Source organism: Petromyzon marinus, chromosome 60 (genome assembly GCF_048934315.1).
Source record: "Petromyzon marinus isolate PM22_M1 ecotype Great Lakes invasive population chromosome 60, UKy_Petmar_22M1.pri1.0, whole genome shotgun sequence".
NCBI classification, from domain to species: Eukaryota; Metazoa; Chordata; class Hyperoartia; order Petromyzontiformes; family Petromyzontidae; genus Petromyzon; species Petromyzon marinus.
In genome coordinates, this window is record NC_133726.1 from 8166224 (window position 1) to 8179468 (window position 13245).

The window sequence follows — 13245 nt, forward strand, 5'->3', positions numbered from 1 at the left end:
GGAATCACATCTTTTAAGACGGGACCAGATCACGGATTTTATGTACTGTGTTGAATGATCTTGTGTTTATTCAGGATTTTGGAGATTTTTTGTGACCCCTGCAATGTAGGGTGAGGTGATAGTTTTGAATGGCTCCTCAAGAGGATTCTTCTTCGTGGTTGGAGTGATGGCTTTGTGGATTGTGTAGTCAGAGTAACCATTAGCCTTGAGAGCTTGGTGTACGTGCTTGAGTTCACTGGCAATGTGTTCCTGGTTGGAGATGCATTGGGTTCTATCGTGTAGAGTCTTGATGAGGGAATTCTTCTGGGATGGATGGTCGTGGGAATCCGATTTTAGGTAAGCATCCGTATGGGTAGCTCTCCTGTAGACAGAGTGGCTCATTGAACCATCAGGTATTTTTTTATTAGGATATAAATAAAAGGTAGCTTGCCATCTTTTTCGACTTCCATGGTAAATCTGATGGCTGGGTGTATGGAATTAATGTGGTCGAGGAATTGATCTAAAGCAGGCTGGCCATGTGGCCAAATGACAAAAGTGTCATCCACGTACCTCTTCCATAAGGTCGGGCGTAGAGTGGCAGTCTGGATGGCGTCAGTCTCAAATTTCTCCATGAAAACGTTGGCTGCAACCGGAGATAGGGGGGAGCCCATTGGGGTGCCCTCAGTTTGTTTGTAGAAAGTTCAATTCCAGGTGAAGTATGTATTGGTTAAGCAGTGTCTCACCATGGGGGGTACCCCCATGGTGTCAGGTACAGGCACTTTGGTGAATAAGGAAACCACATCAAAACTGTCAAGCAGGTCGTCTGGGGACAGGGAAATACCCTTGATTTTCGATACCAGGTGAGTAGAGTATAGTAACGCAGAGGTGGTTTTTCCAGTGAAAGGCCGCAGGATTTCAGACAATAAACGAGCCAGTTTGTAGGTTGGGGAGTTGATAGTAGAGACGATGGGACGAAGGGGTGTATCCTCTTTATGCATCTTTGGTAAATCATATAATCTTGGTGGCCTGGCTGCAGAAGGTTTAAACGAGAGCTGTTTGGTTTGATCAATTAATGCGGTTGAATCAGAAATGATTTTGTTGGTTTTTATGATGAGGCTGTTGGTGGGGTATAGCTGCCATTGTTGAGTAGTTCTGGAATTTTGTTGTTATATTCTATTTTATCCATGATGACAGTGGCATTGCCCTTGCTGGCTGAGAGGATGACAATGTCATCCCTCTTTTTTTCATTTAGATCAGGGGTCGGGAACCTTTTTGACTAAGAGAGCCATGAAAGCAAAAAATTTGGAAATTTATTTCAGTGAGAGCCATATAATATATTTTAAAAGTGAATTCAACTAAATGTCAGTATAATAAGCCTCTGAATTTATTCTTTTAAATAATGTTGTTATAACACTCACCATTAATGCGACTTCTGGTGCTGCATGGATTTGCTGATGTCTTTGTAGTCGGGTTGGTACTTGGTGAGGTTAAGCTTCATGCAAGCGTTGAGGCTTTCATCCGTTAAACGTGATCGTAGGTTGGACTTGATGTTTTTAAGATGTGAGAATGACTGCTCACATGCATACGTAGATCCAAACATGGTCAATACAGCAATACTCACACGCTGCAGTGTGTGGTATGTGACAGGAAGCGCGTTCCAAGTTTTGAGAATCAGCTGGTCTTCGGGTTGGAGTTTTTTCATTTCTGTCCACATGTGCTTGCTCGCCAACTCCGCTTTCTGTCGTGTGATTCTTTCCAAATCTTCATTCAGTGACTTGAACTTATTCACCCACATGTCTGAGGCCTTCACGTCAGCCACTTCTGCTTCAAAATCTCTGACGGAGACACCAGGGATGTAATTCAGGTTGGCTGTGTTCAGTGAACACTCGTTTGGATGGGTGATGAACTTAAAAAGACGAGTGTGCTCACGAAATTCTCCAAAGCGTGCTTTGAAGGACTGTAGGAGACTGGATGTGCAGCCAGCTAGCTGGTGGAGATCAAGGTTTTGAATGGGCTCACTTGCTGTGCATGCATCTTTAAATTGGCTCAGTTTTTCAAAATGTAGTAAACGACCTGTTTCAAGATCCGTGATGAAAAGCTCCAGCTTGTTTTCAAAAGCAAATACAGCTTGTTGAAGGGATAACACTGTATTTCCAATGCCTTGCATTTTCACGTTGAGCTGGTTCAGATGTTCAGTCAGATCTACGAGATAGTAAAACTTGAGGAGCCACTCGGTGTCGGCTAGCTCAGGATGCCCGACGCCTTTCATTTCAAGGAAAGTCCGGATTTCGTTCAGGCAAGCCGCAAAACGGCTAAGCACCTTCCCTCTTGACAACCAACGCACATTGCTGTGCAAAAGCAGACCAGGATAGTTATTTACAACTTCATCCAGCAGTGTTTTAAACTGGCGATCATTTAAGGCTCGGGCAACAATAAAGTTGATCACACGAATGACCAGCGACATCACTTCGCCAAACTGCCTGTCACACATCTGAGCACAAAGTGCCTCCTGGTGTATAATGCAATGGAAACTTAGGATGGGTCTATTTTCATGTTCACGGAGAAGCGCCACAAATCCTTTGTTTTTCCCCACCATACACGGAGCACCATCAGTACACACTGAGAGAAGTTTATCCATAGGTAGACTTTTTTCTTGAGCAAACTCCATGAAAGACTTGAATAAATCCTCACCTCTTGTGGACCCTTTTAATGGCAGAACAGCAAGACTTTCTTCGCGCAGTGTGTCACCAACAGCATATCTTGCAATCACGCTGAACTGCGACAAATGGCTCACGTCTGTTGACTCATCCAAAGCCAGAGAAAAGAACGGCGCTGCATTTATGTCCTTCACTTGCGTTTCCTCCACTTTGTTTGCCATCACGATGGTACGATCATGAACAGTTCTTGCCGACAGAGGCATGTCTTGTATCCGTTTGATTATCTTGTCTTTGTTCGGAAGATCATCAAAAAGTTCATTGGCTACATCCAGCATGAACGTTTTAGCATACTCGCCATCTGTGAATGGTTTTCCGTTCCTCACTATTGCTAAAGAACCAGCAAAGCTAGCCGAATTATAGTCACCTTGCCGGGTCCATACGCGGAGTTGCTGCTGGCTAGCTTGCACCCTGCTCAGAAGCTCTTGGCACGCTTTCTTTCTGCTGTCTCCCGCAGGGTATTTTGATGCAAAGGTAGCGTGGCGCGTGTCGAAGTGCCGCTTTACATTCGACCGTTTCAACGATGTAATTTTGTCATTGCAAATTAGACACACCGCAGAACCCGCTCTCTCCACAAAGGCGAATTCTTCGGTCCATTCGTCCTGAAATGTACGATACTCGTCGTCTTTTTTTCTTTTCGCCATCTTCTTCGTCGAAGGGTTAGCTTTGAGCTAATGACCGAGCAGACGCAGTCTCAGACTGATTCAAAAGGGGGCGTTTACCTGTTTTACCCAGCAATGGCAAACGTAGGCCAGTATCATCCAATTAAAATAATGGACAATTGCTCCTGCAGCCCTGAACAGGACATGCGCAGTGAAAAATCGATGGATGGATTAAAACAAGTGAGAATATTTTGTTTTATCTGCGAGCCATATGCAATCATCAAAAGACCCACATCTGGCTCGCGAGCCATAGGTTCCCGACCCCTTATTTTGATAATTCAAAACGCTCATATTTGCTAATGTTGCTAACATTAGATGCCAGTTAAGATGCCAGCTAGCAACATTAGCAATAATATATAGTCAGTTAAGACTGTACCTGGTTAATGACGTCCTTCCAATGATTACTCAGTTTGTACCCATCCTCTTGGTTGAAGTTGTGTCTGTGTTTATATATCTGGATGGCTTCATGAACAAATCTCTGAAGGTAGCCAGTAGGTTTGCAGAGTACCTCCGTCTTGAAAAAATACATTTCGTGTGAGCCCAGAGCATTAAATCAATAATCGGCAACGGCAGAGGTATTGTTCCTACCGTGTTTCCCGTCTGCTTTGTGTTCACGGATGCGGTCCGAGACTTGTCGTTTGGTTTCTCCAATGTAACTGTTACCACAGAGGCAACTTAGTTTGTAGACGTCAGGGTACTGTATGTCTGGAATCACATCTTTTAAGACGGGACCAGATCACGGATTTTATGTACTGTGTTGAATGATCTTGTGTTTATTCAGGATTTTGGAGATTTTTTGTGACCCCTGCAATGTAGGGTAAGGTGATAGTTTTGAATGGCTCCTCAAGAGGATTCTTCTTCATGGTTGGAGTGATGGCTTTGTGCATTGTGTAGTCGGAGTAACCATTAGCCTTGAGAGCTTGGTGTACGTGCTTGAGTTCACTGGCAATGTGTTCCTGGTTGGAGATGCATTGGGTTCTATCGTGTAGAGTCTTGATGAGGGAATTCTTCTGGGATGGATGGTCGTGGGAATCCGATTTTAGGTAAGCATCCGTATGGGTAGCTCTCCTGTAGACAGAGTGGCTCATTGAACCATCAGGTATCTTTTTTATTAGGACATAAATAAAAGGTAGCTTGCCATCTTTTTCGACTTCCATGGTAAATCTGATGGCTGGGTGTATGGAATTAATGTGGTCGAGGAATTGATCTAAAGCAGGCTGGCCATGTGGCCAAATGACAAAAGTGTCATCCACGTACCTCTTCCATAAGGTCGGGCGTAGAGTGGCAGTCTGGATGGCGTCAGTCTCAAATTTCTCCATGAAAACGTTGGCTGCAACCGGAGATAGGGGGGAGCCCATTGGGGTGCCCTCAGTTTGTTTGTAGAAAGTTCAATTCCAGGTGAAGTATGTATTGGTTAAGCAGTGTCTCACCATGGGGGGTACCCCCATGGTGTCAGGTACAGGCACTTTGGTGAATAAGGAAACCACATCAAAACTGTCAAGCAGGTCGTCTGGGGACAGGGAAATACCCTTGATTTTCGATACCAGGTGAGTAGAGTATAGTAACGCAGAGGTGGTTTTTCCAGTGAAAGGCCGCAGGATTTCAGACAATAAACGAGCCAGTTTGTAGGTTGGGGAGTTGATAGTAGAGACGATGGGACGAAGGGGTGTATCCTCTTTATGCATCTTTGGTAAATCATATAATCTTGGTGGCCTGGCTGCAGAAGGTTTAAACGAGAGCTGTTTGGTTTGATCAATTAATGCGGTTGAATCAGAAATGATTTTGTTGGTTTTTATGATGAGGCTGTTGGTGGGGTATAGCTGCCATTGTTGAGTAGTTCTGGAATTTTGTTGTTATATTCTATTTTATCCATGATGACAGTGGCATTGCCCTTGCTGGCTGAGAGGATGACAATGTCATCCCTCTTTTTTCATTTAGATAATTCAAAACGCTCATATTTGCTAATGTTGCTAACATTAGATGCCAGTTAAGATGCCAGCTAGCAACATTAGCAATAATATATAGTCAGTTAAGACTGTACCTGGTTAATGACGTCCTTCCAATGATTACTCAGTTTGTACCCATCCTCTTGGTTGAAGTTGTGTCTGTGTTTATATATCTGGATGGCTTCATGAACAAATCTCTGAAGGTAGCCAGTAGGTTTGCAGAGTACCTCCGTCTTGAAAAAATACATTTCGTGTGAGCCCAGAGCATTAAATCAATAATCGGCAACGGCAGAGGTATTGTTCCTACCGTGTTTCCCGTCTGCTTTGTGTTCACGGATGCGGTCCGAGACTTGTCGTTTGGTTTCTCCAATGTAACTGTTACCACAGAGGCAACTTAGTTTGTAGACGTCAGGGTACTGTATGTCTGGAATCACATCTTTTAAGACGGGACCAGATCACGGATTTTATGTACTGTGTTGAATGATCTTGTGTTTATTCAGGATTTTGGAGATTTTTTGTGACCCCTGCAATGTAGGGTAAGGTGATAGTTTTGAATGGCTCCTCAAGAGGATTCTTCTTCATGGTTGGAGTGATGGCTTTGTGCATTGTGTAGTCGGAGTAACCATTAGCCTTGAGAGCTTGGTGTACGTGCTTGAGTTCACTGGCAATGTGTTCCTGGTTGGAGATGCATTGGGTTCTATCGTGTAGAGTCTTGATGAGGGAATTCTTCTGGGATGGATGGTCGTGGGAATCCGATTTTAGGTAAGCATCCGTATGGGTAGCTCTCCTGTAGACAGAGTGGCTCATTGAACCATCAGGTATCTTTTTTATTAGGACATAAATAAAAGGTAGCTTGCCATCTTTTTCGACTTCCATGGTAAATCTGATGGCTGGGTGTATGGAATTAATGTGGTCGAGGAATTGATCTAAAGCAGGCTGGCCATGTGGCCAAATGACAAAAGTGTCATCCACGTACCTCTTCCATAAGGTCGGGCGTAGAGTGGCAGTCTGGATGGCGTCAGTCTCAAATTTCTCCATGAAAACGTTGGCTGCAACCGGAGATAGGGGGGAGCCCATTGGGGTGCCCTCAGTTTGTTTGTAGAAAGTTCAATTCCAGGTGAAGTATGTATTGGTTAAGCAGTGTCTCACCATGGGGGGTACCCCCATGGTGTCAGGTACAGGCACTTTGGTGAATAAGGAAACCACATCAAAACTGTCAAGCAGGTCGTCTGGGGACAGGGAAATACCCTTGATTTTCGATACCAGGTGAGTAGAGTATAGTAACGCAGAGGTGGTTTTTCCAGTGAAAGGCCGCAGGATTTCAGACAATAAACGAGCCAGTTTGTAGGTTGGGGAGTTGATAGTAGAGACGATGGGACGAAGGGGTGTATCCTCTTTATGCATCTTTGGTAAATCATATAATCTTGGTGGCCTGGCTGCAGAAGGTTTAAACGAGAGCTGTTTGGTTTGATCAATTAATGCGGTTGAATCAGAAATGATTTTGTTGGTTTTTATGATGAGGCTGTTGGTGGGGTATAGCTGCCATTGTTGAGTAGTTCTGGAATTTTGTTGTTATATTCTATTTTATCCATGATGACAGTGGCATTGCCCTTGCTGGCTGAGAGGATGACAATGTCATCCCTCTTTTTTCATTTAGATAATTCAAAACGCTCATATTTGCTAATGTTGCTAACATTAGATGCCAGTTAAGATGCCAGCTAGCAACATTAGCAATAATATATAGTCAGTTAAGACTGTACCTGGTTAATGACGTCCTTCCAATGATTACTCAGTTTGTACCCATCCTCTTGGTTGAAGTTGTGTCTGTGTTTATATATCTGGATGGCTTCATGAACAAATCTCTGAAGGTAGCCAGTAGGTTTGCAGAGTACCTCCGTCTCGAAAAAATACATTTCGTGTGAGCCCAGAGCATTAAATCAATAATCGGCAACGGCAGAGGTATTGTTCCTACCGTGTTTCAAATCTGCCTTGTGTTCACGAACACGGTCCGAGACATGTCGTGTTGTTTCCCCAATGTCACTGCTTTCTTTAGTAGTTACATTGGGGAAACGAAAGTGGCTATGTTAATGTGAGACATGTCGTTTCGTTTCCCCAATGTAACGACTCAAAGCAGTAACATGTTAATTTCTCACATTAACATCACTTTCCCCGCCCATTTCTTTATGACCCTTGGGCTACTCCCATTTCAAACCTTTTAAAACAGTCTATCTCAGCAGCAGACCATGCTTTCCCACCTAATGACGGACGCTTGTTTTGCGCCCGAAATGTCGTGATTTATTTTATTTTATACCTACGTGACTAAACCGAAAGAACCAAAGAGTATGTCCAGGTTGTTTAAAAACTCACTTAAAATAGATTTTAAGAAATCTTCGCCATTACGGTATTGTACATTTTAAGTAGACATCCCCAGCGAGCACCAGCGATGATGTTTACGCCAAGTCGTGAGGGCTCAATACAATATCACAGAGAAGTAAGTTCACCAGGTTGGCCTTCGGGGGGAATGGCGCCCCGTGCGAACTTTGCATTGGTTTCCTCCAATTCCACTCGTGTTATGTTCTGTGAGAGAGGGAATTGGAGCATGCCTGTGCATGTTTGGAAATGTGATAAGAATTCCAGATTTGAAACTTTCGTGACTGCAAGGATTCATACTCTTTGGTTTTTTCGGTAAAGTCACGTAGGTAAAATAAAATAAATGAAAACAACTAAATTATATCACGACGTTTCGGAGGCAACACAAGCTTCCGTCTTCAGGTGGAACAGTCACAGCAAAATAACTGTATCAAGTGAAGAGCTCTGAGACACCCGAGATTATATACAGGTTAAGGGGGGGGAGGAGCCAGGAAGGGACGTGGGTGGGGGGGGAGGGCTAAGTTAAGGGGGGGGGGAGGAGCCAGGAAGGGACGTGGGTGGGGGAGAGGGGTAAGTTAAGGGGGGGGGGAGGAGCCAGGAAGGGACGTGGGTGGGGGATAGGGCTAAGTTAAGGGGGAGGAGGAGCCAGGAAGGGACGTGGGTGGGGAGGGGGAGGGGCTAAGTTAAGCCGCCTTTTGTTATGCTGCAGGGGGTTCGGGGGAAGCGATGGCACGCTGAAAGCAAGCGAGTACAACCCACTGGAAGAAATGGAAATGGCTGTACAATTATAAGGCAGCTAAAGTTTGACTTGGTTGATGTCATCTTTACAATTGTTGCTCAATTTATAGTACATTTCCTTCCTGGGCCAGGCCACCTACTACGGACGCTTTTGTAGGAAAAGTTTAGTGAGGTCGCCCCCCCCCCATGGCCACTGACCCTTACTCGCCTAAAAAAACCTGAGTTTTCAACGAACACCAGAATGCCGGTCTGCCTCCAGAGGGGTTCAAAAGCTGAATGACTAAAGCACCGATCTTGGCCCACCCCGACTTCAACCGGGAGTTCTTCCTCGACACAGGGAGCCAAGAGCAGGTCATCACCTAAGCCAGGCACACCTCAAGGGGGCAACGCTGAACTACTCCATGACCCGATGAGAGTTGGTCACCATCGGGTTTGGCTGCCGACAGTTGCGGTCGTACATCGATGGTAGGACACGTCACATATGAAACTGATCGTCAAGTGGTGTGGCTCTTATTCTGCTTCAACGAGCCCAGGGAGAGGCATTGCCTAGCTGGGGAGTGGGCTTGGACTAAACCGGAAGTGGGAAGACATGCACGTTGGCGTTTATATGGCGCGAGGTGACTACGCATTTAATAAAGGAGGCATGGCTTTTATTTTTCGGTTTTGTTGCATTATATCCTCCCCCCCCCATGCTACACACAATCGTTGCCTCCGCAGTGGTGAGGTGATGGACCCAACCTTCCCCTATGGGTCCCCCTGAATGAAAACGTGATAACCCTGGTTCGATGTGCATTTTGTTCCTCTTGTATACCCGGCACCGCACATGTCCGAACCACTTCACAAGGATGGATGCATGTCAGTGGTTGCTAGGAGTGACATCATCACTCCCGCTACCACCAGCCAATCACCTGCCAGAAATAAGACCCCAATGTAACGTGGCTGCCGTTGTTGCATCAAGTTCCCGAGCAACGCCCTGGCTGTGGTTGAGGTATTCTGTACGTTCTAGCTATTTATGTTTTTTTAAGTCACACGTGATTTGCGTTTGCATTTATTTGCGTTAGTGCGTGTATGTAATTGTTCAATTGTGTAATTTTGCGTAGGAATTCTGTGCCTGTGTTTTTGTGCGAGTGCATTTTCGTTTGTTTGGGTGTGTCTATCTCGTGCCATGTCGGCCTTAACAGGTGCTGGCACAATAACATAATTGAAATCAAGTTTGATAACATATTTTCCTTGGGAATGCTTATTTTTAATCTGTATTTAATGGACAATGGCTTTTTGAGGTTTTGCGATTTTATTGAGTTTACTTTTATTGTAAAATCACGATGGAATGCTCTGCACAAAGAGCGGTACTTGTTAGAAAATTATCCGTAAAAGGTATGGAGACATTGAGGCCTGGGTAAATACTCGGAAGACGAGTTGGCTTTATTGTTTAAACGGACTACAAGTCCATAGAAGGCACTCGCAGAAAGACAGCCGGGCACGCAAAACTGCGATATTTAATATAAAAATTGATTATCATGAAGAAATTAAATAGCCTAAAGTTGAAAATAATACCGCACAATAACAGAAACATGTATATCTATCCATTGACACCAACCTCATGGCTGAGTGTGTGTGAGTCGGTGTGTCCATGCGATTTCCCAGTGCGCAAATTTCGGCTACTGAAAACGCCGAGGCCTGCATAGCTCTGAGGCGACGCCTGAGGGCTCCACTTCAATCCCACCTGTGCACCAGCACCATGATACGAATTGACACCAACGATGCATAGTGTTCACTAATTAAGGGTGAGCCTTGCGCTCACAACGCACACATCCAGGTTGTGACTTTGAATGTCAATCACTTGTGATTCGTGCAAATTGTACGCACATGAAATTTAAACAAAACATCAAAAAAATATACTTTACCAGGTAAGGCCCCACTGAGATTATACAGATTTTTTCCAGAAGCGACCTGGCCACAAATGATAGCTCATAGAAATGGCTTATCATGTGGAAAATGTATAACAACCAAATGTTTCTAAATGTAGTGGGAAAACCCAGAGCACCTGGCGAAAAAGCCGCACCACCACGGGGAGAACATGCAAGCTCCAAATATACAGTAGGCATCAGGGTCGGGACCGAACTTACGACCTCCTGTATACCAGGCGAGGTAGTAAACATCTCGCCACTGTGGATAATTTGACAAACAGTGTGGAGACGACTTCAACGCATTTGTCCTGGGAAGGTTTTCTTTAGTAAGGAGCCCGTTGCTCAAACTCGGACAGTCAGAGACCCCCACTGCAACAGCTCCGAGTCTCCGACGCATCTCCCTTTTATACGGTCCGAGGCCACGCCCCCTTTCCCGCACCTTCTCGCTGCTATTAGACCGCTCGCTCTACCAGCAGACTCCACTGTCCTCTTTCATCCCCTAGCCACGCTCCTATTCTCGATCATTCCCGTAGCCAACAGTCCAATCGTAGCAGGCTGACTCCCCTGTGATTACCTCTCGTGGCCACTAGTCCATTCGCTCTGCAGGCTGACTCCCCTGTCATTACCTCCCTTGGCCACTAGTCCATTCACACCGTAGGTTGACTCTCTTGTCATTACAAAAGTACAAACAAGGTTGAAGAAAGAAGAAATGCAAATGAAACAAAAAATAATCAATTACTGAATCGAATTTTGACCCCGAGTCGTGAAAATTCATAAAATCGCTGAGAGAAGGACAACGGCGAGGTGTTGAGTGCAGGAGCCGTGTGATAGACCCCCCCCCCCAAAAAAAAAATTACCCACCACGACCCCTCTCCTCCATCTCCCCTCACGATGGCGGGGAGGAAACCACAATGGCGGGAAGGAGGCCACGATGGCAGGGAGGAGGCCGCGATGGCGTGGAGGAGGCCGCGATGGCGTGGAGGAGGCCACGGTGGCGTGGAGGAGGCCGTGATACACTCACTCATCTTACACTGACTCACTCACACATCATACACTGACTCACTCATAATACGCTGACTCACTCACACATTATACACTCACTCACACTACCACTGACTCACACATCATACACTGACTCACTTATCATACGTTGACTCACACATCATACAATCACTACCATTGACTCACTCACACATCATACACGGGGAGTGTCATGCTGACAGATATGGCTGCAAGTTTGTTCGTACATGTTATATATATATCAGTTATTGTTAAATTTGAATCAAAGTTCCTATGATTACTGTTGTTACATTGTATTTTATAGCTTTATTTTGGTGATTTCTAAAACATATGGTTAAGCCATGTTTCTTGCGGAAGTGCGAAGTTGGCCTGATAACTTGAATCTAAATTGACTTATGGTTGTTATTGTTTGACTTGCATCACACTGGGATTTTTCACACAGTTTTGAAATACGGTGTTTTTTTTTCTGGAAGATTTGCTGGTTTATCCAGGATGTCTATGTTGTGCGTCGTCGCTTTAAGATGTTCTCTGTTCATATTTTGTTGGTTGCGGTTGCACCCGACACAAGAGCCGCATGGCTCACATGGCTATACCTAATGAATGAAACTTGAAACTTGACTCATGATATGCCTCCTGGCTTTTGCGAGGTTTCAAAAGACCAAGTGGATCCGACTGCAACGCCTCACTCACTTGATACGGTTTCATTTCCCTAGGGGTGCCCTTACATGGTGACGATGTCAATCAGGCCCAAGTGCCATCACAAGTGTGTGCCATGATATCATTTTTTTATCATAAAACACGAGATCAAATGTTACGTGACAGTTATCGCGATATCAATTTGCCGTCATTTTGTCATTGTATTCAGATGTTTAGTTTATTGTTTTTGCTCTTCGCTGCTCCAATCATTACAACCTTATAATCTATATTGCTTATAACGCACAGCACACTACAAATAATTATGTATGTTGAACTTCTTTAGCACCGTACGTAGCCAACCACTCTTATCAGAGGTGCAAGGGAAAGACAAGAAAGTAAACACAAAGAGCATTTCTAAAGAAATTAGTTTTCAATTTAGTATCGTGGTGTAGTGTATAGTAGTGTATTGTAGTATAGTATATTTTGTAATAATAGTGTAGTGTGTCATAGTGTAGTGTATAGTATTGTAGTGTGTATTGTAGTCTATAGTGTACTTTGTAGTGTATACTGTAGTGTATAGTGTCATGTATGTTAAACGTCTTTCAACTGAGAAGATGGATTCAAATTGAGCAATCATTGGAAGGATGTTATTAACCAGGTAAAATCTTAATGGCGTTATATTTTATATTCATATCCGCATCTCCATTTTCTTCAGCCTTCTACCCCCCAGGTCCGCTCATTGCCCAGCTCCGGCATTCTGTCGCTCTAGCAGCATCAATTGCTCAGTCGGCAGATCGCCACTCCCCCCCACCTTCTCCATCTCTCCTCCCTGGCTCCTCCCCCCCTCTTACCTTATATCATCTCTTGTCACAAGCAGCTCTTTTGCCCATTACAGCAATTTGTTTCTTGCTGTGGCTGACGGACGCTTGTGTTGCTTCCGAAACGTCGTGATTTAATTTATTTTTTATTTTATTTTATACCTACGTGACTTTACCGAAAGAACCAAAGATTATACTACGCTACTATACACTCCACTACTATACACTCCACATTGGGCTGTATGGAGGCCTGTCGTTAAGTGATTAGTCATTAACAGGTGTGGTCGTTGAGGGGTATTTCCTCAGTGGATTACCCCTCGTTCATCCCAAGACCCCCTAATCTCTCCCCATTCTAACCACTACCGTTACTGTTCTTCCTTCATATTATCTCTCCATGGCGACCACTCATTCCCAGTCCATCCAATGGATTCATCGTCATTTGCTCTCGTGTAAAA